General features: G+C 37.0%; 13 non-coding genes and 1 pseudogene across 13 annotated transcripts; 1 reads left to right on the forward strand and 13 right to left on the reverse strand.

Annotated features, from left to right (window-relative positions):
* Positions 1–15: 15 nt before the first annotated feature.
* Positions 16–87, reverse strand: TRNAW-CCA (transfer RNA tryptophan (anticodon CCA)). Its single transcript has one exon. It is a non-coding gene; the product is annotated as a tRNA-Trp (tRNA).
* A 45-nt stretch (positions 88–132) lies between these two features.
* On the reverse strand, positions 133–204 carry TRNAW-CCA (transfer RNA tryptophan (anticodon CCA)). Its single transcript has one exon. It is a non-coding gene; the product is annotated as a tRNA-Trp (tRNA).
* Positions 205–432: 228 nt separating this feature from the next.
* Positions 433–508, reverse strand: TRNAW-CCA (transfer RNA tryptophan (anticodon CCA)). The gene has a single exon. It is a non-coding gene; the product is annotated as a tRNA-Trp (tRNA).
* A 253-nt stretch (positions 509–761) lies between these two features.
* TRNAW-CCA (transfer RNA tryptophan (anticodon CCA)) lies at positions 762–833 on the reverse strand. Its single transcript has one exon. It is a non-coding gene; the product is annotated as a tRNA-Trp (tRNA).
* Positions 834–1,254: 421 nt separating this feature from the next.
* TRNAW-CCA (transfer RNA tryptophan (anticodon CCA)) lies at positions 1,255–1,326 on the reverse strand. Its single transcript has one exon. It is a non-coding gene; the product is annotated as a tRNA-Trp (tRNA).
* Positions 1,327–2,036: 710 nt separating this feature from the next.
* Positions 2,037–2,108, reverse strand: TRNAW-CCA (transfer RNA tryptophan (anticodon CCA)). The gene has a single exon. It is a non-coding gene; the product is annotated as a tRNA-Trp (tRNA).
* Positions 2,109–2,212: 104 nt separating this feature from the next.
* Positions 2,213–2,284, reverse strand: TRNAW-CCA (transfer RNA tryptophan (anticodon CCA)). The gene has a single exon. It is a non-coding gene; the product is annotated as a tRNA-Trp (tRNA).
* A 548-nt stretch (positions 2,285–2,832) lies between these two features.
* Positions 2,833–2,904, reverse strand: TRNAW-CCA (transfer RNA tryptophan (anticodon CCA)). Its single transcript has one exon. It is a non-coding gene; the product is annotated as a tRNA-Trp (tRNA).
* Positions 2,905–3,511: 607 nt separating this feature from the next.
* On the reverse strand, positions 3,512–3,583 carry TRNAW-CCA (transfer RNA tryptophan (anticodon CCA)). The gene has a single exon. It is a non-coding gene; the product is annotated as a tRNA-Trp (tRNA).
* Positions 3,584–4,500: 917 nt separating this feature from the next.
* Positions 4,501–4,572, reverse strand: TRNAW-CCA (transfer RNA tryptophan (anticodon CCA)). The gene has a single exon. It is a non-coding gene; the product is annotated as a tRNA-Trp (tRNA).
* A 1,514-nt stretch (positions 4,573–6,086) lies between these two features.
* Positions 6,087–6,158, reverse strand: TRNAW-CCA (transfer RNA tryptophan (anticodon CCA)). Its single transcript has one exon. It is a non-coding gene; the product is annotated as a tRNA-Trp (tRNA).
* Positions 6,159–6,368: 210 nt separating this feature from the next.
* TRNAW-CCA (transfer RNA tryptophan (anticodon CCA)) lies at positions 6,369–6,440 on the reverse strand. Its single transcript has one exon. It is a non-coding gene; the product is annotated as a tRNA-Trp (tRNA).
* Positions 6,441–10,706: 4,266 nt separating this feature from the next.
* Positions 10,707–11,391, reverse strand: LOC111796796 (ethylene-responsive transcription factor ERF022 pseudogene; annotated as a pseudogene).
* A 10,758-nt stretch (positions 11,392–22,149) lies between these two features.
* TRNAL-CAG (transfer RNA leucine (anticodon CAG)) lies at positions 22,150–22,230 on the forward strand. Its single transcript has one exon. It is a non-coding gene; the product is annotated as a tRNA-Leu (tRNA).
* Positions 22,231–26,785: the final 4,555 nt, after the last annotated feature.

Below are 26,785 nucleotides of genomic sequence, written 5' to 3' on the forward strand. Positions count from 1 at the left end.
GGTTCCAACATTGAATGAACCCGACGTGAATCGAACACGCAACCTTCTGATCTGGAGTCAGACGCGCTACCATTGCGCCACAGATCCCATGATTATATAACTATCATAACTATCAAGGGTTCCAACATTGAATGAACCCGACGTGAATCGAACACGCAACCTTCTGATCTGGAGTCAGACGCGCTACCATTGCGCCACGGATCCCATGATTATATAACTATCATAACTATCAAGGGTTCCAACTCGAATTCAGCTTGTTTAGTAAAAGATGCAGCAATATTTTCAACTTGACAAGAGTAAAACAAGTTTCTGAGTAAGCTAAACAAGTGCACGTTGAACATTGAACGAACCCAATGTGAATTGAACATGCAACCTTTTAATCTGGAGTTAGACGTCAACCTGCTAGTTATCAAATGAACATTCAATATTGAATGAACCCGACGTGATTCGAACGAACACGCAACCTTCTGATCTGGAGTCAGACGCGCCACCATTGCGCCACGGATCCAAAGATTATATAACTATCATTACTATCAAGGGTTCCAACTCGAATTCAGCTTTTCTAGTAAAAGATGCAGCAATATTTTCAGCTTGACAAGAGTAAAAAAAGTTTCTGAGTAAGCTAAACAAGTGCACGTTGAATATTGAACGAACCCTGAATCAAACATGCAACTTTCTGATTTGGAGTTAGATGCACTACCATTGCACACAGATCCCATGATTATATAACTATCATAACTATCAAGGGTTCCAACATTGAATGAACCCGACGTGAATCGAACACGCAACCTTCTGATCTGGAGTCAGACGCGCTACCATTGCGCCACAGATCCCATGATTATATAACTATCATAACTATCAAGGGTTCCAACTCGAATTCAGCTTGTTTAGTAAAAGATGCAGCAATATTTTCAACTTGACAAGAGTAAAACAAGTTTCTGAGTAAGCTAAACAAGTGCACGTTGAATATTGAACGAACCCAATGTGAATCAAACATGCAACTTTCTGATCTGGAGTTAGACGCACTACCATTGCACCATAGATCCCATGATTATATAACTAACATTACTATCAATGGTTCCAAAACGAATTCAGCTTGACTAGTAAAAGATGCTGCAATGAATTCTGAACATTGAATGAACCCGACGTGAATCGAACATGCAACCTTCGGATATGGAGTCAGACGCTCTACCATTGCGCCACAGATCCCATGATTATATAACTATCATAACTATCAAGGGTTCCAACATTGAATGAACCCGACGTGAATCGAACACGCAACCTTCTGATCTGGAGTCAGACGCGCTACCATTGCGCCACGGATCCCATGATTATATAACTATCATAACTATCAAGGGTTCCAACTCGAATTCAGCTTGTTTAGTAAAAGATGCAGCAATATTTTCAACTTGACAAGAGTAAAACAAGTTTCTGAGTAAGCTAAACAAGTGCACGTTGAATATTGAACGAACCCAATGTGAATCAAACATGCAACTTTCTGATCTGGAGTTAGACGCACTACCATTGCACCATAGATCCCATGATTATATAACTAACATTACTATCAATGGTTCCAAAACGAATTCAGCTTGACTAGTAAAAGATGCTGCAATGAATTCTGAACATTGAATGAACGCGACGTAAATCGAACACGCAACCTTCAGATATGGAGTCAGACGCGCTACCATTGCGCCACAGATCCCATGATTATATAACTATCATTACTATCAAGGGTTCCAACTCGAATTCAGCTTGTCTTTATTTTCCACTTGACAAGAGTAAAACAAGTTTCTGAGCTAGCTAAACAAGTGCACGTTGAACATTGTACGAACCCTATGTGAATTGAACATGCAACCTCTGTTAATCTGGAGTTAGACGAACTACCAGCAAAAATGCACATTCATCATTCAAACCCTATGTGAATTGAACATGCAACCTCTGTTAATCTGGAGTTAGACGAACTACCAGCAAAAATGCACATTCATCATTGAATGAACCAGACGTGAATCGAACAAGAATGAATTCTGAACATTGAATGAACCCGACGTGAATCGAACACGCAACCTTCTGATCTGGAGTCAGACGCGCTACCATTGCACCACGAATCCCATGATTATATAACTATCATAACTATCAAGGGTTCCAACTCGAATTCATGCAACTTTCTGATCTTGACTAGTAAAAGATGCAGCAATGAATTCTGAACATTGAACGAACCCGACGTGAATCGAACACGCAACCTTCTGATCTGGAGTCAGACGCGCTACCATTGCGCCACGGATCCCATGATTATATAACTATCATTACTATCAAGGGTTCCAACTCGAATTCAGCTTGTCTTGTAAAACATGCAGCAATATTTTCAACTTTACAAGAGTAAAACAAGTTTCTGAGCTAGCTAAACAAGTGCACGAACCCAATGTGAATCAAACATGCAACTTTCTGATCTTGACTAGTAAAAGTTACAGCAATGAATTCTGAACATTGAATGAACCCGACGTGAATCGAACACGAATGAATTCTTAACATTGAATGAACCCGACGTGAATCGAACAAGCAACCTTCTGGTCTGGAGTCAAACGCGCTACCATTGCGCCACGGATCCCATGATTATATAACTATCATAACTATCAAGAGTTCCAACTCGAATTCAGCTTGTCTAGTAAAAGAATTTCTGAGTAAGCTAAACAAGTGCATGTTGAATATTGAACGAACCCAATGTGAATCAAACATGCAACTTTCTGATCTGGAGTTAGACGCACTACCATTGCACCACAGATCCCATGATTGCTTGACTAGTAAAAGATGCAGCAATGAATTCTGAACATTGAATGAACCCGACGTGAATCGAACACGCAACCTTCAGATATGGAGTCAGACGCGCTACCATTGCGCCACAGATCCCATGATTATATAACTATCATTACTATCAAGAGTTCCAACTCGAATTCAGCTTGTCTTGTAAAACATGCAGCAATATTTTCAACTTGACAAGAGTAAAACAAGTTTCTGAGCTAGCTAAACAAGTGCACGTTGAACACATTGTACGAACCCTATGTGAATTGAACATGCAACCTCTTTTAATCTGGAGTTAGACGAACTACCAGCAGGTTATCAAATGCACATTCATCATTGAATGAACCAGACGTGAATCGAACAGGAATGAATTCTGAACATTGAATGAACCCGATGTGAATCGAACACACAACCTTCTGATCTAGAGTCAGACGCGCTACCATTGCACCACGGATCCCATGATTATATAACTATCATAACTATGAAGGGTTCCAACTCGAATTCAGCTTGTCTAGTAAAAGATGTAGCAATATTTTCAACTTGACAAGAGTAAAACAAGTTTCTGAGCTAGCTAAACAAGTGCAACCCTATGTGAATTGAACATGCAACCTCTGTTAATCTGGAGTTAGACGAACTACCAGCAGGTTATCAAATGCACAGTCATCATTGAATGAACCAGACGTGAATCGAAAACGAATGCATTTTGAACATTGAATGAACCCGACGTGAATCGAACACGCAACCTTCTGATCTGGAGTCAGACGCGCTACCATTGCGCCACGGATCCCATGATTATATAACTATCATTACTATCAAGGGTTCCAACTCGAATTCAGCTTGTCTTGTAAAACACAAGTTTCTGAGCTAACTAAACAAGTGCACATTGAACATTGTACGAATGTTATGTGAATTGAACATGCAACCTTTTAGTGTGGAGTTAGACGAACTACCAGCAGGTTATCAAATGCACATTCATCATTGAATGAACCAGACGTGAATCGAACACACAACCTTCTTATCTGGAGTCAGACGCGCTACCATTGCGCCACGGATCCCATGATTATATAACTATCATAACTATCAAGGGTTCCAACTCGAACTCAGCTTGTCTAGTAAAAGATGCAGCAATATTTTCAACTTGACAAGAGTAAAACAAGTTTCTGAGTAAGCTAAACAAGTGCACGTTGAATATTGAACGAACCCTGAATCAAACATGCAACTTTCTGATCTGGAGTTAGACGCACTACCATTGCACACAGATCCCATGATTATATAACTAACATTACTATCAATGGTTCCAAAACGAATTCAGCTTGACTAGTAAAAGATGCAGCAATGAATTTTGAACATTGAATGAACCCGACGTGAATCGAACACGCAACCTTCGGATATGGAGTCAGACGCTCTACCATTGCGCCACAGATCCCATGATTATATAACTAACATTACTATCAAGGGTTCCAACTCGAATTCAGCTTGTCTTGTAAAACATGCAGCAATATTTTCAACTTGACAAGAATAAAACAAGTTTCTGAGCTAGCTAAACAAGTGCACGTTGAACATTGTACGAACCCTATGTGAATTGAACATGCAAGCTCTTTTAATCTGGAGTTAGCCGAACTACCCAACAGGTTATCAAATGCACATTCATCACTGAATGAACCAGACGTGAATCGAACACGAATGAATTCTGAGAACATTGAATGAACCCGACGTGAATCGAACACGCAACCTTCTGATCTGGAGTCAAACGCGCTACCATTGCGCCACGGATCCCATGATTATATAACTATCATAACTATCAAGGGTTCCAACTCTCGTAGCGCAACGGATCCCATGATTATATAACTATCAAGGGTTCCAACTCGAATTCAGCTTGTCTAGTAAAAGATGCAGCAATATTTTCAACTTGACAAGAGTAAAACAAGTTTCTGAGTAAGCTTCATTGCAGCAATATATTCTGAACATTGAATGAACCACACGTGAATCGAACAACGCAACCTTCTAATCTGGAGTCAGACGCGCTACCATTGCGCCATGGATACCATGATTATAAAACTATCATAACTATCAAGGGTTCCAACTCGAATTCAGCTTGTCTAGTAAAAGATGGAGCAATATTTTCAACTTGACAAGAGTAAAACAAGTTTCTGAGTATGCTAAACAAGTGCCGACGTGAATCGAACATGCAACCTTCTGATCTGGAGTCAGACGCGCTACCATTGCGCCACAGATCCCATGATTATATAACTATCATAACTATCAAGGGTTCCAACTGGAATTCAGCTTGTCTAGTAAAAGATGCAGCAATATTTTCAACTTGACAACAGTAAAACAAGTTTCTGAGTAAGCTAAACAAGTGCACGTTGAATATTGAACGAACCCAATGTGAATCAACATGCAACTTTCTGATCTGGAGTTAGACGCACTACCATTGCACCACAGATCCCATGATTATATAACTAACATTACTATCAATGGTTCAAAACCGAATTCAGCTTGACTAGTAAAAGATGCAGCAATGAATTCTGAACATTGAATGAACCCGACGTGAATCGAAGACGCAACCTTGTAATCTGGAGTCAGACGCGCTAAAATTGCGCCACAGATCCCATGATTTTATAACTATCATTACTATCAAGGGTTCCAACTCGAATTCAGCTTGTCTAGTAAAAGATGCAGCAATATTTTCAGCTTGACGAAAGTAAAACAAATTTTTGAGCTAGCTAAACAAGTGCACGTTGAACATTGAACGAACCCAATGTGAATTGAACATGCAACCTTTTAATCTGGAGTTAGACGCACTACCAGCTAGTTTTCAAATGCACATTCAATATTGAATGAACCCGACGTGAATCGAACGAACACGCAACCTTCTGATCTGGAGTCAGACGCGCCACCATTGCGCCACAGTTCCAAGGATTATATAACTATCATTACTATCAAGGGTTCAAACTCGAATTCAGCTTTTCTAATAAAAGATGCAGGCACAAACCCAATGTGAATCGAACATGCAACTTTCTAATCTGGAGTTAGACGCACTACCATTGCACCACAAATCCCATGATTCTATAACTAACGTTACTATCAATGGTTCCAAAACGAATTCAGCTTGACTAGTAAAAGATACAGGCAATGAATGAATTCTGAACATTTAATGAACCCGACGTGAATAGAACATGCAACCTTTTAATCTGGAGTTAGACGGACTACCAGCAGGTTATCAAATGCACATTCATCATTGAATGAACCAGACGTGAATCGAACACGAATGAATTCTGAACATTGAATGAACCCGACGTGAATCGAACACGCAACCTTCTGATCTGGAGTCAGACGCGCTACTATTGCGCCACGGATCCCATGAATATATAACTATCATAACTATCAAGGGTTCCAACTCGAATTCAGCTTGTCTAGTAAAAGATGCTTTAATATATTCAAATTGACAAGAGTAAAACAAGTTTCTGAGCAAGCTAAACAAGTGCACATTGAATATTGAATGAACCCAATGTGAATCAAACATGCAACTTGACTAGCAAAAGATGCAGCAATGAATTCTTAACATTGAATGAACCCGACGTGAATCGAACACACAACCTTCTGATCTGGAGTCAGATGCGCTACCATTGCGCCACGGATCCCATGATAATATAACTATCATTACTATCAAGGGTTCCAACTCGAATTCAGCTTGTCTAGTAAAAGATGAAGCAATATTTTCAAATTGACAAGAGTAAAACAAGTTTCTGAGCAAGCTAAACAAGTGCACGAACCCAATGTGAATCAAACATGCTACTTTCTGATCTGGAGTTAGACGCACTACCATTGCGCCACAAATCCCATGATTCTATAACTAAAATTACTATCAATGGTTCCAAAACGAATTCAGCTTGACTAGTAAAAGATGCAGCAATGAATTCTGAACATTCAAAGAACCCGACGTGAATCGAACAAAACACGCAACCTTCTGATCTGGAGTCAGACGCGCTAAAATTGCGCCATGGATCCCATGATTATATAACTATCATTACTATCAAGGGTTCCAACTCGAATTCAGCTTGTCTAGTAAAAGATGCAGCAATATTTTCAGCTTGACAAGAGTAAAAACAAGTTTTTGAGCTAGCTAAACAAGTGCACGTTGAACATTTAACGAACCCTATGTGAATTGAACATGCAACCTTTTAATCTGGAGTTAGACGCACTACCAACTAGTTATCAAATGCACATTCAATGAATTCTGAACATTGAATGAACCCGACGTGAATCGAACAAAACACGCAACCTTCTGATCTGGAGTCAGACGTGTACACTATGATATTATTCTCGTTCATTTCCTTTATGTTGGCTTTCAGCAATATAAGTGTGCGCTATCCATAGTTAGACTTACGGGATATGTTAGTAAGCTGGCTTGGTGAGTTAATGCGTGTGTGTGAACAGTGTGTGTAATGAAACACTATGTTTAATGACCCAAAATTTTCTACTTAATTTAAGGTCGCCACTGTATACATATCATGAACACTGAATGCAAAAATATTTCATTTAAACTTTCTTAAAATGTCTCATTTGTCTTAAAACATAGCCATGGACTTACGTGTTCTGAAAAAACTTTTAAAAACGACACAACAAAAGACAAAATAAAATAAAATAAAATAAAATAAACGTTTAATTTTAAAACATCATATTCTAGCCTAAGTCTAAGAAAATAATACGACTACCCTATGCATGTGTCACGGTCTGGAGTTGCAATGTCGTCATCAGCCGTACAGGAATGTATTGCCTTAACCTGAAAGAGAGGTAGCACGTGACTTGAGTATTTTAAAAAATACTCAGTAAGCGACCCTACTATTGGATGGTTAAATGCAAGAACATATGAATGCAATGACGGGATCTATCATATCAGTCTATTTTCCTACGACACTATTCTAATGGGCAGCTTAGATGTGTGCCATTATTGGGGTTAAATGCAAGAACATGTGAATGCAATGACGGGACCTACCATATGCATTCAACCCTACCCTATAATTAAAGTAGAGCCCAAGAAATAACCATGATACATATAGTATATGAATGAATTTTTTCTCCATAAGGTTAATTACTAAAAAATTTTAAATACCCATCGTATCTTTAACATTTTTCAAGTAAAGACAAGGTTTCCATGTATGAATGACGGTATCAGTTAAAAAACCATAAAATAGTCCACATTTATTCAAAATCTATGGTAAATTTTAAAATAAAATATCACGACATGTATGTAGTTGTAGTCTTAATGTAAACCACATGTCAACATTCTTTAAACTCAAATATGAATGTCAACTTGAATATAGCTCAACTGGTTGAGACACGTATCATTAACCAAAAGATTAGAAATTCAAATTCTTTCACTTTTTTTTTATAAGTTTTCTAAATTAAAAAATGAAACACGTGTAATATTTTTAGATATGAGATCGGACTTTTGAGTTCATAGACATTTCATATTTAACCTAAAATAATTCCTCAATTCTAAACTTGCATTTACATGCCTTTTTCCTTTTCCCAATAGATTTGGTAAATAAAAAGTCAAAGGTTTGACCTTTCCCTAATGCCCCTAAACAAGTCTTTCCCAATTTTTTTTTTTTTTTACTAAACTCATTTGAAAAAAAATAAATTATTTTATTTTAAAATTATGATTTATTTGATTAGGTAAACTAATTAACCAATCTTTGATGATTAATCTTTTAGGTTATTAATTCATGCTTAATATTTTAAATTTTGTATGCTTTCCCATAATAACTATAAAAAAAATCTCAATATAAAAATATTAAAATTTATAAGTAGAATGTAACGTAGCTTAGCTAGTTAAATGATGATCACGTTTGATAATTTTAAGATCGACTATGACGTACCTAAATGCAACTTAGCGAGTGAGAACACAAATATAATCTTGACAAAAAAAAAAAAAAAAAAAAAAAAAAAAAAAAAAAAAAAAAAAAAAATCGATTCTCTACCATCACAAATTAGGGGTGTTCATATGATCCAAGAATCCAATCAAGCCAGACTATCTAACCTAAACCATCAAGGTTCGGTTGGGTTAGGTTGAATTCTTGGAAAATCAAAAACTTGTGCCCTTTCATGATTTGACATTTTTTTTAATCAGGTCAACTCAATCAGTCCAACCAACCTGAAAATAGGGTTACAATTCAACTCAATCATACCCTACTTTTAAGATTATTATGAATTAAGAATATTTGACATTTGTAACCCATGTTAGTGATACATTTTGACTTGTGAATATTTGATATTTGAGTTTTATGTAATTTTAGTTATTAATAAAACATGTATAGTAGATAAATATGATTTTTAAAAAATAATTTAAAAAAAAAAACAGACGATGTAACCCAACTCAACTTGAAAGTAGAGGGTTATGTTGGGTTGTGATCGCTTTGCTCGAGCCACCAATCCAATTAACTTGAAATTTTGGGTTGGTTCAAGAAATTTTAAATCTAACTCAAATCAACTCGAAAATAAAAGATTGGGTTGGGTTGAGTTGAGTTGTGATCGCGTTGCTCGAGCCACCAATCCAACTAACCTGAAATTTTGGGTTGGGTTGTGGTCGATTTGCTCGAGCCACCAATCCAACTAACCTGACATTTTGGGTTGGTTCAAAAGATTTTTAAATATAACTCAAATCAACTCGAAAATAGAGGGTTGGGTTGGGCTGGGTTTGGCTGGGTTGGGTTGTGATCGTGTTGCTCGAGCCACCAATCCAATTAACTTGAAATTTTGGGTTGGTTCAAGAAATTTTAAATTTAACCCAAATCAACTCGAAAATAAAAGATTGGGTTGGGTTGGGTTAGGTTGGGTTGTGTTCGCGTTGCTTGAGCCACCAATCCAACTAACCTGAAATTTTGGGTTGGTTCCAAAACATTTTTAAATCTAACCCAAATCAACTTGATAATAGAGGGTTGGGTTGGGTTGTGGTCACTTTTCTCGAGCCACCAATCCAACTAACCTGAAATTTTGGGTTGGTTCCAAAAGATTTTTAAATCTAACCCAAATCAACTTGATAATAGAGGGTTGGGTTGGGTAGTGGGTAGTGGTCGTTTTGCTCGAGCCACCAATCCAATTAACCTGACATTTTGGGTTGGTTCACAAGATTTTTAAATCTAACCCAAATCAACTCGAAAATAGAGGGTTGGGTTGGATTGGGTTGTGATCGTGTTACTAGAGCCACCAATCCAATTAACTTGAAATTTTGGGTCGGTTCAAGAAATTTTAAATCTAACCCAAATCAACTCGAAAATACAAGGTTGAGTAGGGTTGGGTTATGATCGCGTTGCTCGAGCCATCAATCCAACTAACCTGAAATTTTTCATTAGTTCAAAAGATTTTTAAATGTAACCCAACTCAACCCAACCCAACCCGTGTACTCTCCTAACACGTTATTTTTGTTTAGTAATATATCCTATATGTCAATTAGACTTTACTTTAATATATTTTGCAACACAATTTTTTTTTTTCCCCATAAATAATTTGATGAAGAAAGAGCTCCGTAGGAAGCTTCCGTTCTCCCAAAAGTCTCACAAATTGGCCCCACTTTCAAGATCGGGCGACTGATACAGTCACCCCCCTCCACACCTACTCCCCAAAAGTAACCCATTTTCACTAAATAATTAAATAAATAAATAAATACCTCAATTTTCTAATAAATATACCCATCATTAAATTAAAAAAAAAAAAATTGAATAAAATTTTAAGCTAATCTTAAAAATACGATTAAGATGCTATAATCGTAATTAAGATATAAAGCTACGACCTTTAAATCAAAATTATAGAATAATTGGATAATCGTGCTGTTCTATTTTTTTTTTTATTGAGATAAATATATTAAATAATAAATTATTAATATTTATATATTGTTGGTCATGTAATAATACATATAATAATGATGATTTTTTAAAAAAAGGGTTAATTTGAAGAAGAAATTAATAATAATAATTAAGTTAATTAGAGTGAAGAATAATCCCAAATGGAATTATCTTCCACATCAAATCCATCGCACAAATAATCCTCTAAACAAAGCGCCTCCGCCGCCATCTGCATCCACATCGTCGGAGAATCCAACGGCGACTCATTAATCGCCTGAATTTGGCTCGGAGACAGCCCGATTCGAACCGGCGCCGGTGGGTGTTGAGCAGTAGGCGGTGGCTTGGTGTTAGCGAGGCGCAATGCAGCCATGTGGGCAGCGGCTTGAATGTCGTCGGGAGAGGAGGTGGCGGGGCGGGGGAAGGAGTCGATGAGGTTGGGGAAGTTGAGACGGGCGTTGGGGCCGCGGAGGTGGAGAGCGGCGACGTCGTAGGCGGCGGCGGCCATTTGGGGAAGGTGGTAGCTGCCGAGCCAGATGCGGGTTTTTTTGCCGGGTTGGCGGATTTCGGAGACCCATTTGCCCCATTTGCGTTTACGGACGCCGGTGTAAGTGGGTTCGGCCATGGAGGTAAGTGAGTGAAGGGGTTTGTGGAGGATGGTTAAATAGGGGAAGGGAGTGAGGGTTCGAGGTAGGTGCCGGTGGTGCTGCTATTTGAAGTGGGAAGAGGCTGGCAAGTCTGTTATTTTCCTTGCTATTTCCATTTGGGTTTGGTTGCATGGGTCAAACAATGACACGTAGATTATTATTAGTACACTTCTTTTTTCATTGGTTAGTTTTATGTTTTTCTAAGAAAAAAAATGTGTTGGGTATACCCGGGTTGAGTTTGGTTAGACCAACACAAAATTTCGGGTTAGTGACATGAGTAACTGGAATAGGGTTAACCCAACCTAGCCTCGTCGGGTTGTTAATTTTTTTTTTTTTTTATATATATATTTTGTGAGACCTCACGTCGGTTGGAGAGGTGAATGAAATATATGTTATAAGGGCGTGGAATATTATCTCTAGGGTTTTTTAAAAATTTGAGGGGAAGTTCAAAATGGAAAGCTGAAAGAGGACAATATTTGTTAGTAGTGGACTTGGGCTGTTACAAATGGTATTAGAGCTAGATGTTGGGTGATGTGGCAGCGAGGAGGCTGAGTTTCGAAGGGGGTGGGCACGAGATGGTGTGCTAGCAAGGTTGCTGGGCCTCGAAGGGGATGAATTGGAGGGCCCACATCGATTAGAGAATGGAATGAGTGTTAGGGAGGACGCTGGGCCCTAAAGAGGGGTGAATTGTGAGATCCCACATCGGTTGGGGAAGGAACCCCACATCGATTAGAGAATGGAACGAGTGTTAGGGAGGACGCTGGGCCCTAAAGAGTGGTGGATTGTGAGATCTCACATTGGTTGGGGAGGAGGCCCCACGTCGATTTGAGAATGGAACGAGTGCTAGCAAGGATGCTGGGCCTTGAAAGGGGGGTGGATTGTGAGATCTCACATCGATTAGGGAGAAGAACGAAACATCCTTTATAAGGATGTGAAAACATCTATCTAGCAAACGCGTTTTAGAAACCTTAAGGGGAAGCCCGAGAGGAAAAGCCCAAAGAGGACAATATCTGCTAGCGGTGGATTTGGGTTGTTATTCACAAGTCACAACACACCACTAACATCGATTATAAACATCAAATGTTCTTAATCTTCATACTAATATGAAAAAGTAGAATACAATTGGATGGGTTGTAACTCTATTTTCATGTTGGTCGGGTTGATCAAGTCGACCCTATCAAAATTAAATTCAACCTACGAACCAAACTAGATTTCCAATTTTTCAAAGATTCAACTCAATCCAACCGAAAAAAAATTAACCTAACTCAACCCTAGCTGTTCAAACTTGATATTTTACTTTTAGTATAAATATTACTAAAAAAAAATTACGGTCAACGATCACATCAATTCTACGTTATTGTCCACTTTGGATATAAGCACTCTGACTGCGAATATACTAAGGTTTTTGAGGCTCGTAAAGCTCGAACCCCTAGCTCACGTGTTGCCTTTTATAACATAAAGATTGACGTCTTCAATACTCGAGACGACAAAACGTGTATCTCAAACATTAATATTTTCTCAACTATTTTTGGAACCATATCATAATCTTTTAAAACTTGTTATTATTAAAGTCAGCTAAAAATAAAAACAATGTCATTATCCAAAATTATTGTGTTTTTTTATTTATTATTTGTTAAAGCTATTTATTGTATTTATTTATTTGGCTAAGAAAGGTACTGTTTGTTGATGTCACAATAGCATTATTAGGTGAGCATGAAAGAAGGACTACGTACAAAGTATCTCATTCAAGATAGACAGACAAAAATGGGATAAAATTTCAGTACTCAAAACTGGATTCCACTTTTCCAGATTCCCTCAACTTTTTTTCATTATTTAATGTAACGACCCTACCGTTCTTTTAAGTACAAAATCGACTTTATGACGTTTCAAATTGATTTAAGCTAAATTTTTAAGAAAACGCTTCGTATATTTGATATGAAACGTTTCGATGAGAGTCTACGAGTAGGTGATTACTAAGTACTTTTGGATGGAGTGTAGGTTAGACCACTGTTGACGGTGGGAGCGTGCAACTACAGAAAGGCCTTAGATCGAGTCGTTTTGCTTAAACTTGTGTTGTTTTTGACTCGGTAGATACTATTTGGACTCTTAAACACTTTTATGTCATATTTGTTGTTGTCTTTGAATTTTAGATTTTTTGCGTCATCTGCTTTATAAATTGGAAGAAAAAATTTAGGGTTCTTTTTAAGTACAAAATCGAGGTTATGACGTTTCAAATTGATTTAAGTTAAATTTTTAAGAAAACGCTTCGTATATTTGATATGAGACGTTTCGATGAGAGTCTACGAGTAGGTGATTATTGAGTACTTTTGGATGGAGTGTAGGTTAGACCACTGTTGACGTGGGAGCGTGTAGCTACAAAAAGGACTTAGATCGAGTCGTTTTGCTTAAACTTGTGTTGTTTTTTACTCGATAGATATTATTTTATACTCTTAAACACTTTTATGTCATATTTGCCGTTGTCCTTAAATTTTAAATTTTTGCATCTTCGGCTTTATAAATTGGAAGAAAAAATTTAGGGTTTTTTTTTTTAATTTTTTTTTTTTTGAATCTTTAAGAAAACGCTTCGTATAGTTAATATGAGAAGTTTCGATGAGAGTCTACGAGTAAGTGATTATTGAGTACTTTTGGATGGAGGGTAGGTAGACCACGGTTGACGGTGGGAGCGTGCGGCTGCAGAAGGGCCTTAGATCGAGTAGGTAGACCACTGTCGAGTCTTTTATTAATTTGAAATCATTTAAATGTTGTTTTGCTTAAACTTGGGTTGTTTTTGACTCCGTAGATACTATTTTGTACTCTTAAACACTTGTATGTCATATCTGTGGTTGTCTTTTAACTTTTCAATTTTTTTTGCGTCATTGGCTTTATAAATTAGAAGAAAAAATTTAGGGCTTTTTATTATTGAGTCCACGTGGCAATTTGCGATTTGAAGACTCTGAGCAACTGTCAAGGTCATACTTTTTCAACCGTGCGATGTCGTGATCTTGACATGCACATGGCCAGTCTTAAGGGAAACTCAAACCCCATATATATATTTTTCGTCTGGCTTTGTGTTTTTCGGACCGTCAAACAAGTTTGTTCAGCCACCCATGTTATTCGTGCGTGCATGTTCCATTGTTGCTACACAACATGTCGCATCTCAATGTCATCTCGGTTCCCAACAACATGACTCATGCATCATGATGTCGATTTCTTAGTACACATTGACCATATTGGCTTGCTCAAATTATTAGAATTAATCGTAAGAACATTATTGTAACGCCTCAGGCCTACCACTACTCCTCAACCAATGTGAGACATCACAATCCACCCCCATTTAGGGTCTCGCGTCCTCGCTGACACTCGTTCCTTTCAACCAAATCCACCCCCTCCAGGGCCCAGCGTCCTTATTGACACATGACCTCGTGTCTACCCCCTTCGGAGAACAGTCTCCTCGCTGGCACATCACTCAATGTCTGACTCTGATACCATTTGTAACGCCCGTTGGCCCACCGCTAGTAGATATTGTCCTTTTTGGCCTTTCCCTTACGGGCTTCCCCTCAAGCCTACTAGGAAAAAGTTTCCACACCCTTATGTGTTTCATTCTCCTCCGATATCACAATTATATAAGAACTTTTAATCGATCACATAAACTAAACACAATTATTTTATTTCTAAATATTCTATTTATAGATAATTTGTTTTCCGACATCTTATTATTATTATTATTATTATTATTTGCGTTTGGTCTCCTCTTTATATTCGTCATATCAGATTGTTTTTTGCCACTGTATTTAAAAAAATATATAAAATAATAATAAATTTAATTTAATTATTAAAAAATTATGAAAATCCCATTGAATTCAGAGAAACAGCTTCTTTAAATCAATAATTGCAAAACGACAAAAAGCTTATTAAAGCCCCCAAAAACATTTATTTTCATTTAAGCTCTTTAATTAATTAATTAATTAATTATCTTAAAATTTGCGAAAAGACATTGACATAGAAAGACAGACAGGCTTACTTACTGCCAGCTGTTTGTGGAATTTTCCAACCTCCCCTTAGTCCATTCTCCTCCATTTCCCACGTGTTTAATTTTTATTTTATTTTATTTTATTTTTTTGGATTTAAATAATTAAATTATGCAAGACTACCCACAAACCAACCAATGAATTCATTTGATTTGATTTCCTATGATTCTAAAGATATATATAAAAAAATAATTTGTAATTTTTGTTCTAATAAGACATTTTATGTGTTCAAATATATTCGAAGTCAATATTTATAATAAAATTATGAATGTGAACGGGTAGGTTTTTCTTTTTATGCATTCTCATATTCAGGTCACTAAAATTAAATATTATAACGACCCATGTTCTACTCTTTACTTCTAAGAGTAAAAACTATCATCACAGACCTTCACGAGTCTTTGTAGCATGCTTTGTCCTCGGTCACACAGAAAATTCTTAGGAAGTAGCCCGCACGAGTCATTTTAGCATTTTTTTCCCGATCGAGTGCTAGCGAGGATGTTGGGCCCAGAATGAGGGTGAATTGTGAGATCTCACATTGGTTTGGGAGGAAAACGAACATTTTTTATAAGGGTGTGAAAACCTCTTCCCAGCAGACGCGTTTTAGAAACCTTAAGGGGAAGCTCGAAAGGGAAAACCCAAATAGGATGATATTTGCTATCAGTGGGCTTGGGTTGTTACACTCACGAAGAAAACTCTCAGGATTGCTATGAAAACTCCAAAGAGGACGATATCTACTATGAAAAAAATGTATCTTGTTGGTATAAGTTGTAACTTTCAATTGTTTTAAGCTGATGTTATCCATTCTATACTCGTGATTCCTCCCGTTTAAATGTGGTCTCGATTCATTCATCTACCCCTCGTTTACTCGAGGTGTCACAAACTTTATCATGTTTTTTTTTTTTTTTTTTTGCGGGTGTTCTGTCTTTTAATAACGGACTAATTTTTGGAAAAATGAAGTGTTCGTAGTGTGAATTTCGGAGAATTATAGTAATCTAAACTCAATCGGTCAATCTAATGTCTAAAAACATAATCATTAACCATAGATTTGTAATGAATATTAAAATAGTCATCAACATATATGAACCAATTAATCAAAGGTCGACACTTTGAGTCATAAGAAGTGGACACGTGGCATGATGATTAAGGTAACATGAGCCACTCATTTGTTTTGTTTTTAGTAAACAAAAGATGATTACTTTATGGCATTGGAATGTCATGGGTCAAAGTTCACATTAGAAAATAAAATAAGTGAGAAAAAAGAGAATGAAAAAATAAAAATTAAAAAAAAAGTTTATTGGGAGTATAAAACTAAATTTTCAACACGATTTTGCTTCAAATTGTATTATAAAGAGGATTAAATAGTCATTCAACCTTCTCGACCAAGTGAATAAGCTCTCTACCTCCCCCGACTAAGTGTTATAAGCTCTCTTACTCACATGTTTTCAATGTAATTGATATTCAAATTGTACTATAAAGAGGTCAAATAGTCATCAAATCTCCCCCGACCAGGTGTGGTAAGCTCTCTTACCCACATATTTTCAATGCAATTGATATTCAAATTGTACTATAACGAGGACTAAATAGTCATCAGACCTCCCCCGACCAAGTGTTGTAAGCTCTATTGCTTACGTATTTTCAATGCAATTGATATTCAAATTGTACTTTAAGAAAGGTCAAGTAGTCATCAAACCTCCCCCGACCAAGTGTTGTATGCTCTCTTACCCACAGTTTTCAATGTAATTGATATTCAAATTGTACTATAAAGAAGCTCAAGTAGTCATCAAACCTCCCCCGACCAAGTGTTGTAAGCTCTCTTACCCACATATTTTCAACGCAATTGATATTCAAATTGTACTATAAGGAGGACAAAGTAGTCATCAAACCTCCTCCGAACCCAGTGTTCTAAGCTCTCTTACCCACATGTTTTCAACGCAATTGATATTCAAATTGTACTATAAGGAAGACCAAGTAGTCATCAAACCTCCCCCGAACCCAGTGTTCTAAGCTCTCTTACCCACATATTTCCAATGCAATTGAGATTCAAATTGTACTATAAGGAAGACCAAGTAGTCATCAAACCTCCCCCGAACCCAGTGTTCTAAGCTCTCTTACCCACATATTTCCAATGCAATTGAGATTCAAATTGTACTATAAGGAAGACCAAGTAGTCATCAAACCTCCCCCGAACCCAGTGTTCTAAGCTCTCTTACCCACATATTTCCAATGCAATTGAGATTCAAATTGTACTATAAGGAAGACCAAGTAGTCATCAAACCTCCCCCGAACCCAGTGTTCTAAGCTCTCTTACCCACATATTTCCAATGCAATTGAGATTCAAATTGTACTATAAGGAAGACCAAGTAGTCATCAAACCTCCCCCGAACCCAGTGTTCTAAGCTCTCTTACCCACATATTTCCAATGCAATTGAGATTCAAATTGTACTATAAGGAAGACCAAGTAGTCATCAAACCTCCCCCGAACCCAGTGTTCTAAGCTCTCTTACCCACATATTTTCAACGCAATTGATATTCAAATTGTACTATAAGGAGGACAAAGTAGTCATCAAACCTCCTCCGAACCCAGTGTTCTAAGCTCTCTTGCCCACATATTTTCAACGCAATTGATATTCAAATTGTACTATAAGGAGGACCAAGTATTCATCGAACATCCTCCGAACTCAGTGTTCTAAGCTCTCTTACCCACATATTTTCAACGCAATTGAGATTCAAATTGTACTATAAGGAGGACCAAGTATTCATCGAACATCCCCCAAACTCAGTGTTCTAAGCTCTCCTACTCACATGTTTTCAATGCAATTGATATACGCTTTCTTTAAAACCATTTTTTCGTTAACATGACTAAAAGCTAAAGACTACGTCGAGATTGTCAGCAAAAACTAATTCCCGAACCGCTGACTCGTACAAATTTGGAGTCCAAACTTGAGGTTGATTGGTCAAAGTAAAAGATTGGGAGTGGGTAGTGAGTGAGTGAAACAGCTGGAGCAAGCTAGGCAGCTAAAATGAGAAAAGGAGAATTTCGCTTTGTTTTTTTATTTTTTTATTTAATTGATTGCGACACCCAACAACCGTAAAAAAAAAAAAACATTAAAATAAATGCACCGGCAGGGTGTTCCTTATCCCGCCTCGTACGTCCGCATGTACGGTTTCCGCGTCCACCGGCTCTTCCGGTTGACCGTACACGTGGGAAAATCTTTCATTGCGCCCACCAAAACCTCTCGTGTGCACTGTCTATTTAATACACGTACTTCAACCAACCATCTCTCATCTCATTTTAAAATAAATAAAAAAACACATTGTACTATTTTTATGTTTTTTTATATATAATTAATTTGCAAATTTTGATTTATTTTAAGGTTTCCACGTTATTTCAAGTATAGAGACACATGCGTCTCGGGTTGAGTCGTGTTTCCTTCCCTTGTATTTGGAGAAGAAGACGATGATGTGATCACTTCAATTGAACCGACCATGCCAGCTCAATGTCAGACATTCCTTCGATCATTCTCAATTTTAACTCCCTTTTAGATCGGTTGTCATAAACAAAGTTATGGTTCTAGAAACTAGACACTCTAAGGAGTTTGTCAAAGAAAATTTGGAGTGATTTGAGTATCGGAAGGTCAAGAATAGAGGTCTCAAACATCAAGGACAAGGTAAGTAGTTAATCTGTAGTTTTCTTAAGAGACACAGGCGTCTCTCGCTAGTCGTGTTTCCTTCCCTTGTATTTGGAGAAGAAGACGATGAAGTGATCGCTTCAGTTGAACCGATCATGCCAGCTCAATTTCAGACATTCCTTCGATCATTCTCAATTTTAACTCCCTTTTAGATCGGTTGTCAAATAAATTTAGGGTTCTAGAAACTAGACACTCTAAGGAGTTTGTCAAAGAAAATTTGGAGTGATTTGAGTATCGGAAGGTCAAGAATAGAGGTCTCAAACATCAAGGACAAGGTAAGTAGTTAATCTGTAGTTTTCTTAAGAGACACAGGCGTCTCTCGCTAGTCGTGTTTCCTTCCCTTGTATTTGGAGAAGAAGACGATGAAGTGATCGCTTCAGTTGAACTGATCATGCCAGCTCAATTTCAGACATTCCTTCGATCATTCTCAATTTTAACTCCCTTTTAGATCGGTTGTCATAAATAAATTTAGGGTTCTAGAAACTAGACACTCTAAGGAGTTTGTCAAAGAAAATTTGGAGTGATTTGAGTATCGGAAGGTCAAGAATAGAGGTCTCAAACATCAAGGACAAGGTAAGTAGTTAATCTGTAGTTTTCTTAAGAGACACAGGCGTCTCTCGCTAGTCGTGTTTCCTTCCCTTGTATTTGGAGAAGAAGACGATGAAGTGATCGCTTCAGTTGAACTGATCATGCCAGCTCAATTTCAGACATTCCTTCGATCATTCTCAATTTTAACTCCCTTTTAGATCGGTTGTCATAAATAAATTTAGGGTTCTAGAAACTAGACTCTAAGGAGTTTGTCAAAGAAAATTTGGAGTGATTTGAGTATCGGAAGGTCAAGAATAGAGGTCTCAAACATCAAGGACAAGGTAAGTAGTTAATCTGTAGTTTTCTTAAGAGACACAGGCGTCTCTCGCTAGTCGTGTTTCCTTCCCTTGTATTTGGAGAAGAAGACGATGAAGTGATCGCTTCAGTTGAACTGATCATGCCAGCTCAATTTCAGACATTCCTTCGATCATTCTCAATTTTAACTCCCTTTTAGATCGGTTGTCATAAATAAATTTAGGGTTCTAGAAACTAGACACTCTAAGGAGTTTGTCAAAGAAAATTTGGAGTGATTTGAGTATCGGAAGGTCAAGAATAGAGGTCTCAAACATCAAGGACAAAGTAAGTAATTAATCTGTATTTTTCTTAAGAGACACAGGCGTCTCTCGCGAGTCGTGTTTCCTTCCCTTGTATTTGGAGAAGAAGACGATGAAGTGATCGCTTCAGTTGAACCGATCATGCCAGCTCAATTTCAGACATTCCTTCGATCATTCTCAATTTTAACTCCCTTTTAGATCGGTTGTCATAAATAAATTTAGGGTTCTAGAAACTAGACACTCTAAGGAGTTTGTCAAAGAAAATTTGGAGTGATTTGAGTATCGAAAGGTCAAGAATAGAGGTCTCAAACATCAAGGACAAGGTAAGTAGTTAATCTGTAGTTTTCTTAAGAGACACAGGCGTCTCTCGCTAGTCGTGTTTCCTTCCCTTGTATTTGGAGAAGAAGATGATGAAGTGATCGCTTCAGTTGAACCGATCATGCCAGCTCAATTTCAGACATTCCTTCGATCATTCTCAATTTTAACTCCCTTTTAGATCGGTTGTCATAAATAAATTTAGGGTTCTAGAAACTAGACACTCTAAGGAGTTTGTCAAAGAAAATTTGGAGTGATTTGAGTATCGGAAGGTCAAGAATAGAGGTCTCAAACATCAAGGACAAGGTAAGTAGTTAATCTGTAGTTTTCTTAAGAGACACAGGCGTCTCTCGCTAGTCGTGTTTCCTTCCCTTGTATTTGGAGAAGAAGACGATGAAGTGATCGCTTCAGTTGAACCGATCATGCCAGCTCAATTTCAGACGTTCCTTCGATCATTCTCAATTTTAACTCCCTTTTAGATCGGTTGTCAAATAAATTTAGGGTTCTAGAAACTAGACACTCCAAGGAGTCTGTCAAAGAAAATTTTGAGTGATTTGAGTATCGGAAGGTCAAGAATAGAGGTCTCAAACATCAACGATGAGGTAAGTCGCCAATCTGTATTTTTCTTAAGAAATACTTGTAAGAATCGCTTGGAACTCAAAGGATATGGAATAAATAAGCAAAAAACCGTGAGTTAAGGTCCTAACTTGAGCATTTCGTCAAAGAAATCATGTTAAAATAACCTACTAAACGAACTCTGCTACCCATGCAACTTCAATACTAGGCATACTATGATATTTTAAGGTAATATGAAATTTGGTGGTCATTGGATAAGGATAAATAGCTAAACAAAGTAATGATGCAAAATGATGATAATACCTCTACGGTAAACCACCTAGCTGACCTAGTAATCCAATAAGCCTCCTTAGCTTCCAATTATGACCAAGACGCCTTTTAAAATCATGAGACCGGCGACGATATGTTATGGGCCAAAGTAAACAATATCAGCTAGTGATAAGTTTGAGTTGTTATAAAAAAAGCAGCCATCTTTTTTTTTTTTTTTTTTTTTTTTTTTTTTTGTGAAATCGTGAAGCTGACAACGTTACGCAATGGGTTAAAGTGGACAATATTTGCTAGCAGTGGGCTCACCTCGAGATAGATGACGATAAGCAACGGGCTAAAGTAGACAATATTTGCTAGCAGTGGGCTTACCTTGAGATAGATAACAATAAGCAACGGGCTAAAGCGGACAATATCTGCTAGCAATGGGCTCACTCGGACAAATATACTCGGACACAAGACGTGTTTTAAAATCGAGAGGCTGCGTAACAGGCCAAAGTGGACAATATATGCTAGCAATGGGTTTGAGTTGTTATAAAAAAAAGTAGTTAAGATGGTTGAGTTGGTCTAAGGTGCTAGTTTTAGGTATTGGTCCGAAAGGGCATGGGTTCAAATCCCATTCTTGACAATTTTTTTATTTTTTATTTATTTATTGTCAAATCGTAAAGTTTACAATGATACATAATAGGTTAAAGTGGACAATATATGCTAGGTGGATTCATCGTGAGATGGCAATAAGTAACTATGTTGACTGTCTTAAACATACCGAATGAGTCCATGATAGCGAAGAATTTCTGTGTTGTTAAAATATCTGCTAGTGATGGGTTTGAGTTGCCACAAAAAAAGCAGTCAAGATGGCCGAGTTGGTCTAAGGCGCCAGTTTCAGGTACTGGTCCGAAAGGGCATGGGTTCAAATCCCATTCTTGACAAAAAAAAAAAAAAAAAAATTAAGTTTTACAACAATAAAAAAATAAAAAAAAAATTATTGTCAGTGTAACGGGTCAAAGTGACAATATATGCTAGCGGGATTCATGTCAAGAGATGACAACAAGTAACTATGTTTAGACAATATATGCTTATGTATGAGCTATTTTATACCATCGAGTCAACTCCAATTACGATTCGTGCTTCTGGCAAGCTCGGAAATCGGGTCGTGACAACAACATAAAGCTCGACTACACTATCGTCTCGATCACACTACACCATGTCTATCTAGAAAGAAAATAAAGTAATTGTAATGAGTAAATTATTTATAGGTTTCATCATTGATTCGATTCCCGGTCCATCCATTATCTTGGATCCTAGGTTCATATATTAGGGTCTTTCTATCATATAAAGGTATTTTAGCGAACCTCAAATTTTATCTGTTGGCTCTATTTATGCTTATTACAAATTTAAGAAACGTATGTAAAACTCGCTTTCGGTCAAATACGACTCAGTCTGCTAGGTGCTTTGGCGGCCTGAAATAGCACATAGTTCGGAAATACTCATCGTTCCTAACTTAGCACAAAGAATACTCATACACATCTCATATCATAACAAACTCATAAGCATAAACTAGAGTTATACATTATACATACTAATCATGTACACGTCCTATGCATGCATTCACGATTATCGTTATTTAATTCATGCCACTCACATTCATTCAACATTTTAGCTCTTAATCACATGGTCAACATGCTTTACTCGCATATAACAAGTTAAAACTTGCTTAGGAATTTCGATAAGCTACATGCATGAATCATCGTTCCCTTTGCTTTTGTAATTTGCTACCAATATGGTAATTTTATCACAATTTCTTCTAATTGAACGTATATTTAATAATTTTCAAGATTAGTATAGGCCAATATGGATAAAACATGTCAAAAGAAGTCAAATGGGACAAACCAGGGTTCATTACAAGATCAGTCCACACGCTCCCCAATTATCCTATTTAAAAGCCACTCGTACCCCTCACGCTCGTGTGAAGGCCATGCACTCACGCATCTTCTACCTCGGGTCTCCTACAATTTTTTAGCAACCTTTTTCATTACTTTCCGTTTTGTCCCTCGTATGAAAACTCGAGTTAGGATCCGTATTTCATTTTGGTTACTTTTTCAATATTATTAAAAGAACTAAATCTTAGCTCCTATCATGTTTTGTGCTTCAAGAATTTGACTAATGAAGTTTGAGGTTTCATAAATCACGGTTACCTTAAACAACTCAAATCTCTTCTTGAGGTGTTCGAATATATTGTCGGACCTCCTCTGAGTACCTATCAATCTTTAATTTGTGAGGATCACGTTGTTAGGAATCACGACTCTCCACAATGGTATGATATTGTCCACTTTGAGCATAAGCTCTCATGGCTTTGCTTTGGACTTCCCCAAAAGGCCTCGTACCAATGGAGATAGTATTCCCCACTTATAAACCCATGATCTTCCACTAAATTAACCAATATGAGACTTACTCCCAATAATCTTCAACACACGTCCAATCTTCTCTAATCTCCATCGTGTTAAGTTTTCAAAAGAAATGAGTTTGCCCTTTGTTTTTTTCCTATATATATATATATATATATATATATATATATATATATATTTATTTATTTATATTATTATTGTTATTATTATTTTCTTTTCTTTATTTCAATGGACAAAATTTTACAACTATTCCCTCTTTTTTTTTAATAACTTTCGCTCTCGTAAGTTTCAAACTTTCGAAAAGCTCCTAATAATCACGTTTTATTTCCTCTTCTTGTTCTTAATAGTCTTCTTGCTTTGTTGGTTCTTCTAGAAAGCTTTAAAAAAAAAGAATGTCTTTATTACGTGTTAAAATATCATCTCTCGCCTCTGTTGTAAATACATGTGGGAAGTCAACTGCTCAAGGTAGACGATGATGATGTAGCGAACCAGCCACATCTCGATTTCCTTACCTTTGTCCATTAAACCAATTGGTTCACCTATTTTGAGATCTTTTGTCATGAAAATTTTTGTTGTTTGAGAAGTTAGACTCAATTTGTCACTTACCCAAGAAATTGGAATGAAATCCAACTTCGAGAAGGTCGTGACCTGAGAACCCAAATACACCTAAACATTTAAGTAACCATATGAAGAAAGTTTCAAGTAATACTTGTGAGGGTCGATTAGGATCATGGAAAAATGATTAGAAATCATGTTTAGGAGCCTAATTGAACAAGTTTCATAATGGTTAAGTCCCGTAAATTTAGAAATTTATGGCTTAATACGTAATTAGTTTTACAGCATCTGCTCGCATGAACTATGAACTTTGATAGTTTTATTAAGCTATAAGCACTTCAACATGCTTTGCTTTGATTTATTTATTATCTCTTGTTTGAGCATGTTGAGCATGATGTATATATATTTATAAAGGAATGATTTAGAGTTTGGAACCCATTTATACCTAGTATTGCTATGGGCTGTGCTATATGCTCTATAATGCATGTTATGATTATGTTAGACCATTCGGTCTTGTTTTATATTATATTGGTCTTAGAATCTAGTTTTGGATTTCACATAACATTTGTTGGACTAGTATGTTGTAGGAACGATTAGGGCATAGCCTCTGTTCTTGAACTAGCCAAGAGGGATTTGAGTCTTCTTGATACAGAGAGTTCAGTTGTTACCCATAAGGGATCGTAGGAGTCATAAAGGGTATACTATTTATTGAGGTAGCTCTAGCTGTGCCTAGTGTGAAGCCATGACCACATACTGTTTTAACCCAAAGGGGGTGTAAACCGACAGTTTACTGTCCTAGCTCAAAAAAGCAATATAATAGGTAGTTTACTGTTCTTAAGAGATGTCGTATACTGTTATAACTTGAGAGGAGGAATGAAGGACATTTTATTATTCTAGTATACGAGGCGAAGTAACAGGTAGTTTGTTGATCTAGAGGACAAGCCGTTGTTACCTAGCACTATCAAGGAGAACATTTCGATTAGAACCCAGTAGGTAGATATGTATGGAGTACGATTATTGTTTTAAGAGCGAAGCTCCTCCATACTTATGAGATTTACCGTAAGCCATTTTCCATGAATCACAACTACTCGATGTACAATTAGCACAAGGTTTATGAGAGATCAAGGTTAAACGTAATACATAGAGCTAAGAGTACTAAAATACTTAAGTTAGGAACTTCAAGGGTGTTAGAGCATTACTTAGACGAGGTATAGAGTCTAGGTATTTATGAGCCTGAAAACACTAGCACAAACTAGAGCCATGATATTGACTAAGAAATGTAGCTCGGCTATAAGGTATAAGGATGAAAAGATCTCATGAGTAGGTTGTTTACTAACTATTTTGTAATACTCACTTTTACTATAATTTATTTTTCAGGTAAATAGTACATGACTGATTATGGTGGGAACGTGCTGGGCTATGCAACTTTTGAGGGGACTTGGCCAGGCCCAGTGAGCACGTATTCTAGCCACCAAGTGGGTCCATGTTGGTATGTTTGGGCCATGGGTAGAGAAGTACTACACATCCAACCCTGTTCAGACGGGAAGGCAGAGCCCAATACCATAATGTTTACATGAAAATATAGGTTTCATCATAATTTCTTGTGTTTACATCCCCCAACCCTAACAGTGAGGCTACTTACTGAGTATTTTTAAATACTCACGTGTTACTTCTTTTTCAAATAAAGGTAAGATACCCCTATACGGATGACAGCATCGCTAGGAAGGTCATGGAAGTGAAGCTAGAGTAGTTGCATTTATATTTTATGTAGTAGCCCTTAGGTTAGATTAGGGTGCTTGAGTTATTTTATTTAAATTTATGTTATTTCTATTTCCATTATTTTTGCTAATAACGTTGAAGTTTAAAGAAATTTCTTATGTACGATTAAGTCTATGACATTATATATGAAATCTTTTAGAGGAACTTTTTTCGTGCATAGTAAATATGTCATGCATACCGTAACGAGCTTGGTTTCCATAAGAAAATAAAGTCATTACAAGAACACTCTTGAAATATCTAAATAATCGACCTAATTCCAAAAGTTCTAAACACTAAAAAAAACTTCTAGACAGTGGACTCATATAATTATTGGGCTTCATCTCATTGGCCTTTCCATTCTGCTTTGAAATTCCTCTCGATCTTAATGACTTTGTGCACCAAATCTTTCGGCATGGAACTGATGGTGTTAATATAACACATGCGGAAGCAATTTGGATCTTAGGCACTTTTAGAACATCAATTATAGTAAATAACTAGCATGTTCATAAGTATTAAAACTTAATGAGTTTGAATACTAACCTTTTGTAGTTCAAACTTCTTTTTCCTCACGAACCGGTTTCGAACCACCACTAGTGTCTTCTCCACTATCCTCCGGCCTTAGAACGAGATTGTGGAATATGGTGAGTGACTAAACTTGGGAGGAATTTTGTATATATGAAGAGAGTGTGTGTGAGAGGTTTTTCTCAAGGTTTTTCACCAAGAAGAAAACCTTCCATGTACCATGATTACTCTATCTAAAGAGTCA

This window comes from Cucurbita pepo, chromosome 6 (assembly GCF_057944985.1).
Source record: "Cucurbita pepo subsp. pepo isolate OVF chromosome 6, ASM5794498v1, whole genome shotgun sequence".
Classification (NCBI taxonomy): Eukaryota; Viridiplantae; Streptophyta; class Magnoliopsida; order Cucurbitales; family Cucurbitaceae; genus Cucurbita; species Cucurbita pepo.